Genomic DNA, 15,406 nt, shown 5'->3' with positions numbered 1-15,406 from the left:
TAACCTGATCGCAAATCGATCTTCGAGTAGTAGCTTGAGCCTTGCAGCTGATCGAATAGGTCATCAATCCTTGGCAGAGGATACCTATTCTTGATCGTCAAATTGTTCAACTCCCGGTAGTCGATGCACATACGGAAACTAGCGTCTTTCTTTTTGACAAACAGAACTGGAGCTCCCCAAGGTGAGAAGCTTGGTCGGATGAATCCCTAGTCTAGCAACTCTTGAAGTTGTGTCGATAATTCCTGCATCTCTGAAGGGGCAAGTCGATAAGGTGCCTTAGCCACAGGCGCGGCGCCTGGAACTAAGTCAATGTGGAACACCACTTGCCTTTGAGGTGGCAATCCTGGCAAGTCTTCTAGAAAGACTTCGGGATATTCCTTTACTACAGGGATGTCTTCGATCTTCGGCTCAGTAGCTTCCTTATCCACGATGTGTGCCAAGAAGGCAACACATCCCTTCTGTAAACACTTTCGAGCTTTCAAACAGCTGATGATTCTTAGAGGCGTATCGCGCTTCTCTCCGTGAACCACGATCGTTTCTCCATCTTCTGTTGGGACGCGAATGATCTTTTCATGACAAATAATGTCACACCCCCAAAAACCCCACCCCGCCTTGGAGGCGTGACATGCCCAAGATCATAGCCACCAATATATTGAACAAGCATGTAAGTAGTTTAAAAAATCCAACACAATACAATTGGTGTCAAAACATAGTTTAAGTTTACAGCGGAAGCATAAAACCAAGACATAAGTTTAATATCAGTTGAAATGTTTTCCCACAACGACCACGCCTCCTCGTGCAAGCTCCTTAAGCTAGGGACCTAACGACCTGCAAGGCATGTAACAACGAGTCAACAACAAAGTTGAGTGAATTCACGGTTGGTTCGCTGGCTTACTAGCCGTGGGGGTTACCCCATAGTTGTAGTTGTCCTACCCAAGGAGAACGAACGTATGTAATCTACCCAAGGAGAATACGCATGATTTATAGTGGCATCCTACCTATGGAGGATGGCCGTACATATCCTACCCAAGGAGAATATGCAGGAATTAATACAGTTGGCATCCTACCCACGGAGGATGGTCGTGCCTTGTAGAAAGTGTGAACTCACCTTTGCTTTGCTCGGTAGATAAACAAAATGGTCACTTGAACTATCTACTTTGATTTGTAAGTGTATGGGGTAGAGTTTAGCTTACTGATAAGCCTAATAACCTAATTTAAACAATGATGCACACGAAACTAGGTAAGTAACTTAATACCACATTTACGATAACTAACGAGATCAAACCCTCACAACGAATGACAAAGTGCCATACTTAAACATCCAGCGGATTCGCAATGAATGACAGAGTATAGCCCGAGTTCAGACAACACTCAAACATCCCGTCGGAATCACGACGAATGACAAAGTATAACCCTAATTTGAGCAGCACTTAAACATTCATCGGATAGTTTCAATCGATGGGACATTGAATCGTAATAGCGATCGAGTTATTACCCTGTTTTGCGGCAGCGTTTCGTACTAGTGTGTGTTTTGGAGTAAACAAACGATATTTTAGCGTACAGAGCGAATTTGTACGTCGTTCCAACGCAGAATTCTAAGTCCCAAACTCCTCTATTTATACTGAGAATTTGACCTCCTCGCGTGACGCGAGGGGTCACCCTGGGGCTACGCGTGACGCGACGGGTCTCAATCTACCATAGGGTAGCCACGTGTCCAACTAGCTTAGCTGAGTCGATGGATCTTTAAAATTCGATTCTTGCAACGAGTTATGAGGATAATCGTCAAGTAGGGAATACCCCCCTGAGTTTTAGGGGCCCTGATCCTAATTCTGATTGTTCTGAAAATTTTAGGGTTTGTGCAGAATCACTAGATTACCAACATACTTAATAAAATAATCAAGCAAAATGGATGTGTGGGTCACCATAAGGTGACCGTCAACTAGCGGGGGGGGGGGTAAGGGTTGGGGTGTAATGTTACTTACTAACTAGTTGGAATCAAATGGTTTAGTCAGTATGTTTAAGTGTGTTTATTAATATAAAGGGTGTTAGGGTGTTCGGGGACCCTAACTAGCTCAGAAAGGTAAAAACAATGTCTTTGGCAATATTTTTATGTTCCGGGTAAAGTCCGGTTGTTCGGTTGGATATTGATCCGTTAAAGTGCTAAGTAAAGCTATAAAGTATCTTTTATATTGTTTTTAGTGACACAATAAATTCCCAACACTTTGGAAAGTGTCTAGTATTATTTTACAAAGTTTTTGTAGCTGAATTTTTGTATGTAGTGCAGAATTTTGTAATTAAAGTATGTTTTAGGCACTTCCGGTCACTATAACTATCACCTAGTGACACTGTTCTATGGTCCTCACCTCCCTACACTCCTTACTAGTGTAGTAATCTATTCCCGGCTCATACTGGCCTCAGAGACAATGTCTGTCTAGTGCTGGCAATGTCAGCATGTTTACTGGGTTATCCGCTCACTGTGCTAACTGTGCTTTGTGCATCAAGTTTGTCACTTTGTTTGTGTGTAATAAATGAAGTGACAGTAATAAAGTATGATGCATGAGTATATATGTATCAGAAAACAGAAAGTAGTTTATTCATAATTGTAATCAAGCACAGTAATTAAGCACCAATTAAATATTAATTAATTTGTACGGATACCTGGATTTGTGAGGGTTGTCACATTCTCCCCCCGTTAAGAAAAAATTCGTCCCGAAATTTTAAGTTCTGCTTCTAGTTGCAGGGGTCTTAGGAAATAGATGGGGGTATTTCTCTTTCATTTGTGAGGGTTGTCACACAATGTTCAAAATGGCCGATAATAACAATGCAATACACAAATTTGATTGGGCGCACAATGAATCTTGGGTCTATGACTTTTAGTTCATGATGTATTAAATGGGCCTGACACAATTCTATAACATGCACCGAAAACAATTAATGAATCATATGTAAAAACTGACAATGTTTGACTAACACAGATCACAGAGTTGACAAGATACTGGATGGGGTTGGCTGGTCGGTTGGGTTGTCCGATCAGTTGGGCTAGCCGATCGGTTAGGCGATTGAATGACAAGTCAACAAAGTCAACTGTTTTTAAAGAGTGATGTAACGAAACGAACAGCTTGATCGATCGAACAGCTTGTTCGATCAAGTGATGATGTTGACCGTTTCAATGTCACTACACGGCAAAAATTATACGTTGGCCGAAGCTGACAACACTTATCACATCACATGCACAATTAATATTTAGTCTAATATTCTATTGGGCCGCAAAACCTTTTAAAGCAATTTAATATGTGGTCGACAAGTATATAAAATGTGATTGGGCCTAAACATCAACTCACATGCAAATTGATACAATCTCTAAGTAAATGGCCGACAATCAATATTAAACTTCACATGATACTTGCCATTAAAATCAATTCCATTGGACCGATGACTTGTATTGAGCTGACAAAATTGAATGATTTGCACGTTGTCCTTGATTATTAATGAGAACTATAACAGTTGTCAGAACAATTGCAGAATATGTTGACTTAAATGACAAGTATTGCTAACCGATTGGTTGAATATGTCGGTCGATCGGACAGGAATGCTAGCCGATCGGCTGGCTTGTCCGATCAATTAGGTCAACAAAGTCAATTATTAAATGTATGGCAGAGATGTAGTGGAACGGACAGACTGTTCGATCGAACAGCTTGTTCGATCAGTTAGCAGTCAACATGTCAACAACTTAATAATTGTGTGGTGCAATGAAACGGATAGACTGTTCGATCGAACAACTTGTTTGATCAAGTAACAAGTCAACAACTTAATGAAGTGTGAAGTGAGGTGCTATGGAACGGTTAGGTTGTTCGATCGAACAGCTTGTTCGATCAAGTAATACTAATGTTGTTCGATCGGACAACATGCATGAACAACCATGACGAACATTTCAGCTAAGTCGACCAGAAAATCTCAGATTTCTCCCAAACGGCCTGGAATTTTGACCTGAAAATTTGTAGGCTTGTAGATCAGATAGTTTCGCACAACATATCCAAAAATTGTCAATTTTTAACCGTAAAAAGCCGTTTAATTTTGCGAATTTCAGTTAAAAACGTGAATAGATGAAAAAGTGAAGAAATTTTGACAAATCTGAATGAAATCGGATCTGAATTCGATGAAATCCTGTGCGATTCCGTGCGTTTGATCCGTGCAATCGAGCTCCTGCTCTGATACCACTTGTTAGGGCCGGTTTTCGACTCCGAAACGATTACGTGTAACACGTTCGACGTGCGGAATCCATGAACCTGTGTGACCAAACACACGAGAACGTACTAAATCTGTGATTTGATTGAAGATATGAAAAGATTACAAGCACCGTAGATCACCTCTTGCACTTTCTCTCTCTAGGATCCAAGCTCTCCAAAGTAGCAAATGTGCAAAAGTGGCAAAAGTTCTAAATGAGAACCCTAATGGTTCTATTTATAGGCCAAGGGGCTTAATGAGGAATCTCATTAATTACAGAAATGCCACCTTGCCTTTTCTCTAAATATAACACTATAAAGTCTAAATTCAATCCTTTTCAGCTACGGTTCGCATTGACGGAGGCGATAGACATAAATGGACCAACAATATCCTCCTTGGTACACTATATGCTCCCGGATGTAGTTAATGTCATCTTGCATGTCGGAGATGTTGCGCTCCATTGTTTCGACCCAAGTAAAGGTGTTGTTGGCCATGTTGTAAGTGCTGCGGGTGCATAAAAAGTTTTCCTGCAAAAGATCATGTAAACTTTGAAAGTTAGGAAAACCACCCCTTTGAGAGGAGGAGGGACCCGGCTGGCCTTGAAACTGAGGAGGAGGACGGTTTGGGTTGGCGTGAAGAATGAGGGCTGCTTCTGGGTTCCAAACATGTCCTTGAGTGGTTTGGAAGCGGACTGTCCCATCACTCGTTTCGTGGATGATCCCCATCGAATGACAATGGGTGAGATCTACCTTTCCCGACCATGGACCCTTACGGAATGATTTCGGCATTCGTTGAACATAGGTCTTGAAGAGGCGGTAGATCCATCCCCCAAAGAAGATAGGTGTCGGGGAGGAAGCCAACTGATTCAGATGCATGTTACGGAGGAGTAGGTGGGGGACATCAAGAGGAACACGGTTGTGGATGCAATACAAGACCGTAAGATCACGCAAGTTGACAACACCGGTGTTATAACGCCTTTAACTTAGAGAGTTGCTAAGGACCCTATGAATGTAGCGGTAGAGGGGGTCCCGCAACTGAGAGCTCTTTGTGACACTTGGATCACATGCACCATCCCCGATTTGAGCCCACGCTATCTGGCGCATGGTAGCTGAGATTTCACGGAGACCACCCGTGTTCTCTTCTTCACCGGAGTCTTCCTCGGTGAACAGACCCACTTGCACTCCAAATTGCGCGACGGAAATTGAAAGCACCTCTCCCGCACATCGGAACTGAACTCCTTCTCCGTCGAATGGCTCATCTTTTGCTTTGAACGCGAAAGAACTGTAGAACTCCATGCTATACTCATGAACCGCATAGAGTCTTGTGCAGAGGGCCACCCTTAGTGGACCCGTGACCAGTGCGTTGAAGCGGTCTAGTTGCCCCATAGCTTATAAGGTTTCGAGGCACACTTGTTTTGTTGTTTCTTTGGGCCTTGTTTTCAGAATACCATAGAGGGCTTGGTAGTCCAACTCATTTGGCTTAAACTTAGTGAACTTGCTGGCCATCTCTGCAAAAGAAAACACAAAACAATCAGCATGAAATGATAAATTTTCGAAGAAAACTGAAAACAAAAGTCTGGACACGGCCCCGTGGCCAATGGCCACGCCCCGTGTTCAGCTGAATGTTCTGGCCACGCCCCCGTGTTCACTGACCACGACCCCGTGGTCAGGGTTCTGTTTCCTAAAAATGTCATGTTTCAACCCGATTTTGAAAACTTGAAAATTTTTTGTTGAGTAGGGGCGGTTTTCCCCGAAAATGAAACCCGAAGTGCCGTTTTTCCAAAAACAAACCGTTTACCCCTTCAATTTCATCTTTTTCGGTTCAAAAACAAGGGTTTGAGGTTTTTGTTTGAAATTGGGCAAATCTACAAACAATTTCAGTCGATTTATTTCCTAAAACATGCAACTATACCAATACTGGCAGTTCTAAGCAAAAATTTGGGATTTGGTTCGGTTCTAGTTCAAGAACCCTAGATTTTTCCCCGAATTTTTGATGTTAATCTACATGCAAATCGTTAAACTAACTAACTAAGATGATAGAATCATACCTTGATGATGTTGAACGAAGGAAAAACGTGAAAATCTGTAGATTCTCGGAGGAACCAGATTGTTTTTCGGGGGAACGGGTCGTGATGAAATGAAAATGAGAAGAAAAAGGGGTTTTTATTCCCGACATGTCACACCCCTATATTTCCACATATTACCGGTGGGCCCCGACAGGGAGTATCGTGACGTGGTTGATATCATCATTGTCAATACACACAATATAATAGCACAGCGGAAGGCTTGGTGAATAAACTATTATAAACCATAATGTCTGAGTGTTCGAGTGAAAGAATATACAGACTGGAATGTAATAAGATCCACAGGCGGATCATAAAAGTACAAAGAAACAAAATAACAGACTTCAGGTATCTATGGATTTGCAAGATCCTCTTAAGACACCTAATAGCTCCAGCCTATTACGAGAGGTACCTGTCAATCAGTCTTTAGAAAATACGTCAGTATAAACTGGTAAATACAATTAACTGACTCTTTTGAAAACATTTATGAAAATTGATTTAAGTGCACATGGCACAAATCTTTTATACCTTGGGACAATTATTTAAAAATAATCTTGTATACAGATTTACATGTTTGTCATACAATTGGGGCCGGTTGGAAGCCGGTCGTGATTAACCGACTCACCACTTATAGAACCCACAAAGGAGTTATCCCCAACATGTGGGTTTATATATTATTTAGCATTTGCATCTGACAGGTGTATGCCTACACCCGTGCATAGGTCGTGGCCACTTTCAAATGAAATGAGCCGAGGATATCCAGGACAAGGTCGAATTAACCCCCAATGTTCATGTTATCAAACAAAACAGATTAAAACGGGTTATGCAATTTATTAATCACAATCTGATTAAATGATTTCATACCCGACCAAGTGGTATTGTTATAATACCATATCCCAAGCCCGTATAAGGGAAAATAAGTTAAAAGTATTTACCTGAGCTAAAGTGAAAGATAACTCAGCAGTATAATCCTAAAGCTTTTTGATGGCACCTTCTACTGGAAGCTATTTAATCTGCATAGAAGTTTTATTAACCTATTAGGATGCTAACGGGTCTTTAATTAAGTCAAGGACTTAGACCGGCTAGCTAGAAGGAAACCTTACGGTTCTAAACGCTAGATTAAGCGGGGATCGGAATAGAATGTAGTTTTAGACCCGACAAGCTTGGATACTTATATAATATGGGCAAACTAATCACATTCTGGAAATTGAGGAATTAATGATAAGGTTAAGCATGTTTCGACTATTTTATGTAAATTAGTCACGTAAGCCGATCCGAATGCGTAAATGCGTAATGTGACAACTCGTATTTTGGACCTATCTTGTGTAACTTTATATGATTATGTGAACTATTATGGTGTATTGTACGAATGTTATATTATGTGTGTATGCTCGTATGAACCGAACCGCACAACACACACACGATCGCACAAGCCCACTTGGGGTCGTATCTCTTGCACTCGGACCTATAGGGCAGCCCAAGTGTGGGTTCGACCCAACCCCATTAAAACGATTAACACTTAGAGTGTTAGTAACCTTCTCATATTTTTGGCAAAACATTCTACACACACAAAGAAACCCTACACGCTCTTTTCCTCTCTCTCAAGCTTGACGGCAAGCATCCCCTTTCTCTTGAAGATCGTTCCTCGAATCGGATCACCTTCTATCTTTCGGTTAGTGACTCATGATTTATAACTTGTAATACTTGATACTTGATATTGTAGTTGCTATAATTTTCAGTGATGATTCTGTTTATGTGCAATTGGATCTATCAAATCATATATGTATGTTGACACATGTTGATGTTCATGAAACCGATTCATATGTGCCTTTAATAAATTATGATTGGTAATTGTGTAATGTAAATGGAAATCGGCTTGTATGTGTGTTTTGGAGTATATTCATGTTAATCGGATGTTATGTCATTGATTCGGGTATTAGAATTGATCGGCTTTGAGGTTGTTATGTCCTAGGGTTTGATCCGATTGATTGTTGATGGGAAAGTTATTGTTCATGCTATGATTTTATTAGGGTTTATGTGAATTGGTTGTAACAACCTGGTTTGATCGATGATTTGCTAGAATAGAAACTGTTAATTGATTATTGTAAACTTGGAAACTTTGAATGATTGTAACCGATTGCTTGATTTATGGAATGTTTAAACTGATCGCACATGTCCTACTCGATCGCACAAGATCAGGTTATGTAAGACCTGATCTGAACGCACAAGATTCCTGGTCGCACAAGGAGTCCGGTCGCACAAGGCACCCACAGTCGCACAAGATTACTGGACCGCACAAGTTGTTGTGTTACTTAACTGTTGGGCCGGGTATATATATTGGGCCGGATTAGCTTCAATCGTACAAGGGTTCACGGATCGCACAAGTCACTTGTAGGTTATTTAATTGGGCCGAGAATGTGTTATTGATCCGTTATGATAATTGGGCCGGGATATGTTGGATCGCACAACATGTTGTGGATCGCACAACATGTTGGGCCGAGTACTATTGGGCTTAGACCTTTAAATCGCACGAGCTGAATGTATTGTTTGACTGTTAAAATGCTGCCATGATCTATACGTGCTCGTAACGTGTTAACTTGTGTGAAACCTATGTGCTATGCTTGAGTCAAAACCTGACTTGTATGGTAACCCTGTTAGGACATGGTTGACCACTCTTAGTTCAAGAAACCTTTTGTGTATCTGCCGTGCAAACCAAGGTGAGTTCACACAGCCAAGGCATGGGGTTCCCAGGGTGGGAATGGGATTTGGATGATTTATTTGTACATACTTAGTTAATAGAACCTAATGATATGGTCCTCGGGTGAGGAAGAGTAATGATAAGATACGGCTAGACTAGTATACCAATTGAACTGATCTTCGCACACACGCCAGGGGTTGGCCGCGATATTATGACTAATCATTCGCACACATGCCTAGGAAGGCCGCGAACTATACATACTAAAACTTCGCACACATGCCAGGGTGGCCGCGATATAAATATACATAGTCTAGGATATTTGGGAATATTTCCCCTAACCTTCGCATACATGCCGAGAGGGCCGCGATGGAAACTAATACGAGACATGACTTAACGAACGAACATAATGCTACTCATACTGTTACAATTACTGAACTGTACACTGTGAACTCGCTCAACTAGTTGTTGACTCTCTGCTGCATGCCTTGCAGGACCTTAGGTACATATGGAGCTTGCACAGGGAGGAGCAGGTCGTTGTGGGACATGGATCGTGGATGCCATGTTAACATTTAAACCTTGAACTTATGATTTACATTGGGTTTACATACTTATGCTTCTGCTACTCAAATTATGTTTTGTTTGGTTTGAACATCAATTGTATTGAATTGGGTTTTACGAACTACTTTATTTATTATACACTATGTTCGATATGATTGGTGGCTTGATCCTGGTCATGTCACGCCTCCAAGCGGTGGTACTCCGCGGGGTGGATTTTGGGGGTGTGACATATTGGTATCAGAGCCATTGGTTATAGAGAACTAGGTTTTAATATGGAAAAACGTTTTATTAAAACCAGACTATAACCAGAACAGTGCTCTCAACGATCCACAACGACGCTTCGCTCCACGTGCAAGACTCGACATCCTAGGTAATATGGTTTATGTTTATTACCTGCATGTTAGAACTACATAGAACTTTGCTCGTAGTACGCTTAGATACACATGACCCTATTACATGAGAATACCTATGTGCTTATACTCTTCTGTCGTCGCACTACACTCGAACCATTCTTACTTATGCTACTCTTACTATGAAGATCATGTCTGGACGAATTAACATGACTCAAGCCCAGTTGACGGCTCTCATTAACGAACAAGTTGCTGCGGCACTTGCAGGCGCACAAGCAGGAGGTATATCCTGTAGTCATAACTCACACTAGGATTTTTAGATCCTAAACTCCTAAACCAACCCTCGTGTTTAACTTTGTCCTATTCGTACACAATAGGTCAACACGCACAGCAACCTGTCTGCACTTTCAAGAACTTCATGGACTGTCGTCCAAGCACATTCAGTGGCACAGAAGGAGCAGTGGGACTACTCCATTGGTTTGAGAAGCTCGAGTCAGTGTTCGAGATGTGTGAATGCCCTGAGGCTCGCAGGTTCAAGTACGCCACTGGTACGTTGGAAGGAATCGCGCTAACCTGGTGGAACGCGCAAGTTCAGATTCTAGGGTTGGCAGCTGCTAACGCCACCCCTTGGAACGATTTTAAGGAACTCGTCAAACGTGAATACTGCACGTGGGATGACATCCACAAGTTGGAAGATGAGTTTTACCATCTGAAAATGACGGGGTCGGAAATCGAAGCCTATACGAAACGGTCGAACGAACTGGCCATCTTGTGTCCAACCATGGTGGACCCTCCAATCAAGCGCATTGAGTTGTACCTCAAGGGTCTAGCCTCAGAGATTAAGAGCCATGTGACATCGGCTAACCTCGACAACATCCAAGACATCCAGCGTCTTGCTCATCGCCTCACGGATCAGGCGGTGGAACAGAACAAGCTGCCAAAACGCATCAGTGCTACCACTACTGCCGTTACTACTTCTGCTACTCCCAATGACAACAAGAGAAAATGGGAGGGAGATTCCAGCAAGGGATCAGTTTCCGTTCAGTCTCAAGCACAGCAGCGCAAGACAAACGACTACCAGAATTCGAGCCAGCAATCATCAGGCAGTCAGGGGCAGGGTGGATATCGGGGATTTCACCCACTATGTAATAGGTGCAACAGACACCACAGTGGACGGTGTCGTAAGGAGCGATGTCAGAGATGTCTCAAACTAGGGCACGAAGCTAAAGACTGAAGGAGCTCACGACCTGCTAATCAGAATCAGCAACTTCCACCACCAGCTCCTCAGAACCCGCAGCAGCAGCCACAGCGTGGAAACCGGGGGTGTTTCCAGTGTGGGGCAGAAGGTCATTTCAAACGTGATTGCCCTCAAGTGAACCAGAACCAGAATCGCAACAACAACAATCACCAGGGCAATGGGAACAACAATAACGGGGGAAACAACAACAATGGCAACGAAGCAAGGGGACGTGCATTCGTACTGGGACGAGGAGACGCAATGAACGATCCCAATGTGGTTATGGGTAAGTTTCTTCTCGACGATATTTATGTTACTGTTTTATTTGATTCGGGTGCGGATACAAGTTATATATCGTTGAAAGCCAGTAAATTGCTAAAACGTGCACCAACACTCTTAATCACCAAACATGTGGTAGAATTAGCTAATGGGTAGAGTCTAGAAGCCACGCATGTAGTCAGGGGTTGTAATATTGTCTTAGCCGGTCAAGCTTTCTCCATCGACCTTATTCCCATAGTCTTGGGAAGCTTCGATATCGTTATTGGGATGGATTGGTTATCCCAACATCAGGCAGAAATCTTATGCAGCGAGAAGATCATTCGTATTCCCCGTTCTAGTCAAGAACCTCTCGAAGTTCAAGGCGACAAGAGTGGTGCTGTGGTCGGCATCATCTCTTTCTTGAAGGCTCAGAAATATTTGCGGAAGGGTCACACTCCTATTCTGGCACTTGTCACTGATGCATCAACGAAAGAAAAGAAATTGGAGGACATTCCAGTTGTACGCGACTTCCCTCAGGTGTTTCCTGAAGATTTACCTGGTCTACCACCTCATCGTCAGGTCGAATTTCAAATCGAGCTCGCTCCAGGAGCAGCACCCATAGCTCGAGCACCGTATCGTTTAGCTCCAACTGAACTGGAAGAACTGTCAAAGCAGCTACAAGAGCTCTTGGAAAAGGGCTTTATTCATCCTAGCTCTTCGCCTTGGGGAGCTCCAGTGTTATTCGTGAAAAAGAAGGACGGTACCTTCAGAATGTGCATAGACTACCGCGAACTGAACAAGGTGACGGTGAAGAACCGTTATCCTCTTCCACGTATAGACGACTTATTCGACCAGTTGCAAGGGTCGTGCTACTACTCCAAGATCGACTTGAGGTCAGGTTACCATCAGCTGAGAGTCCGGGATGAGGACGTCTCCAAGACAGCATTCAGAACTCGATACGGCCACTACGAGTTTCTTGTCATGCCGTTCGGGTTAACGAACGCGCCTGCCGTATTTATGGATCTTATGAACAGGGTGTGCAAACCCTACTTAGACAAATTCGTGATAGTTTTCATTGATGACATTCTAATCTACTCCAAGAGTCAGGAGGAACACGAGCAGCATTTACGATTGATTTTGGAACTCCTTCGAAAGGAACAGCTGTACGCCAAGTTTTCAAAATGTGACTTCTGGCTTCGTGAAGTCCACTTTCTAGGCCACGTAGTAAACAAGGATGGGATCCATGTTGATCCATCCAAGGTAGATTCGATCAGGAACTGGCCTGCACTACGTACACCAACGGAAATACGCCGATTCTTGGGTTTGGCGGGATACTACAGACGGTTTATCAAGGATTTCTCAAAGATTGCTCAGCCGCTTACACTACTGACACAGAAGGGTGTCACCTACCGTTGGGGCAACACTCAGGAAACTGCTTTTCAGCACCTAAAGGATAGACTTTGCAGTGCACCTTTCCTCTCATTGCCAGAGGGCACGGACGATTTTGTGGTCTATTGTGATGCATCCATCCAGGGTCTTGGATGTGTGTTAATGCAGCGCGACAAGGTCATTGCTTACGCTTCGCGCCAGAACGGAATTACACGACGCACGATTTAGAGCTGGGAGCTGTTGTTTTCGCGCTTAAGATTTGGCGACACTACCTGTACGGTACCAAGTGCACTATCTACACCAATCACAGGAGTCTCGAGCATATCCTTAAGCAAAAGGATTTGAACATGCGTCAACGAAGATGGGTCGAACTTTTGAACGATTACGAATGCGCCATCAAGTACCATCCAGGCAAAGCCAATGTTGTGGCTGACGCCCTCAGTCGAAAAGACACTCTACCTAAATGTGTACGAGCATTGCAGCTCACAATCCGATCTAGTCTTCCTGTACAGATACGAAATGCTCAGGTAGAAGCATTGAAACCAGAGAACGTCAGGGCTGAAGCCCTACGCGGCTCAAGGCAACGATTAGAACAGAAGGAAGACGGCGCCTACTATGTAACGGGGCGTATTTGGGTCCCACTTTATGGAGACTTACGCGAGCTGGTAATGGATGAAGCTCACAAGTCTCGCTACTCGGTACATCCAGGGTCGGATAAAATGTACCACGACATCAGGACTACCAATTGGTGGCCTAGCATGAAGGCCCACATCGCTACCTACGTCAGCAAGTGCTTGACTTGTGCAAAAGTCAAGGCAGAGTATCAGAAACCAGCAGGCTTACTTCAGCAACCAAAAATACCACAGTGGAAATGGGAGGAAATTTCCATGGATTTTGTTACAAGCCTACCTAGATCCCAGCGTGGGAACGATACAATTTGGGTGATCGTGGATCGACTCACCAAGTCTGCTCACTTCTTGGCTATCAAAGAAACAGACAAGTTTTCCACACTAGCAGACATATACTTGAAAGAAGTAGTCTCAAGGCACGGGGTGCCCACCTCTATCATTTCGGATCGCGATGCACGATTCATATCAGAACTATGGCAAGCAATGCACAAGGCTTTTGGCTCTCGTTTGGACATGAGCACAGCATATCACCCTCAGACGGATGGGCAGTCTGAGCGCACGATTCAAACTCTAGAAGACATGCTTCGGGCATGTGTTATTGATTTCGGCAACAACTGGGAAAAGCATATCCCTATGGTGGAGTTCTCGTACAATAACAGTTATCACAAGCCGCTCCATTCGAGGCATTATACGGGCGTAAATGCCGGTCACCTCTCTGTTGGGCAGAGGTGGGGGATAGTCAGATCACGGGTCCAGAACTTATAGTGGACACTACGGAAAAGATTGCACAAATACGACAACGCATGACGGCAGCTCGCGACCGTCAGAAAAGCTACGCGGATAAGCGTAGGAAGCCATTGGAATTTCAGGTCGAGGACCGGGTTTTACTTAAAGTCTCACCCTGGAAGGCTGTGGTTCGTTTTGGCAAACGGGGCAAGCTCAATCCGCGGTATGTCGGACCGTTCGAGATCATAGAAAGAATAGGCAAAGTAGCCTACAGACTGAACCTACCAGCTGAACTCGGTGCAGTTCACAACGTTTTTCACGTGTCGAATCTGAAGAAGTGCTTGTCAGATGAGACCCTCATAATTCCTTTGAAAGAGCTCACTATCGACGAACAGTTGCACTTCGTCGAGGAACCAGTTGAAATCACGGACCGGGATGTTAAGGTCCTCAAGAACAAGAGAATCCCTCTTGTTCGAGTTCGTTGGGACTCCCGTCGTGGCCCAGAGTTCACCTGGGAACGCGAAGTTCGGATGAAAGAAAAGTACCCCCAATTGTTCGCAGACAGTACAACCACTACTGAGGCTGAAGCTACCATGGAATTTCGGGATGAAATTTCAGATCAACGGGGGGAGGATGTGACACCCCAGGAAAACCAGTAAACGATGCAACTTAACTAGCTTCCTCAGTGAGTACGTACCAAATTTTGGGACAAAATTTCTTTTAAGTTGGGGATAATGTGACAACTCGTATTTTGGACCTATCTTGTGTAACGTTATATGATTATGTGAACTATTATGGTGTATTGTACGAATGTTATATTATGTGTGTATGCTCGTATGAACCGAACCGCACAACACACACACGATCGCACAAGCCCACTTGGGGCCGTATCTCTTGCACTCGGACCTATAGGGCAGCCCAAGTGTGGGTTCGGCCCAACCCCATTAAAACGATTAACACTTAGAGTGTTAGTAACCTTCTCATATTTTTGGCAAAACATTCTACACACACAAAGAAACCCTACACGCTCTTTTCCTTTCTCTCAAGCTTGACGGCAAGCATCCCCTTTCTCTTGAAGATCGTTCCTCGAATCGGATCACCTTCTATCTTTCGGTTAGTGACTCATGATTTGTAACTTGTAATACTTGATACTTGATATTGTAGTTGCTATAATTTTGAGTGATGATTCTGTTTATGTGCAATTGGATCTATCAAATCATATATGTATGTTGACACATGTTGATGTTCATGAAACCGATTCATATGTGCCTTTAA

This window comes from Helianthus annuus, chromosome 3 (assembly GCF_002127325.2).
Source record: "Helianthus annuus cultivar XRQ/B chromosome 3, HanXRQr2.0-SUNRISE, whole genome shotgun sequence".
In the NCBI taxonomy this organism is placed as follows: Eukaryota; Viridiplantae; Streptophyta; class Magnoliopsida; order Asterales; family Asteraceae; genus Helianthus; species Helianthus annuus.
The sequence above is the reverse complement of the archived record's forward strand: the minus strand, read 5'-3'. Positions refer to the sequence as shown.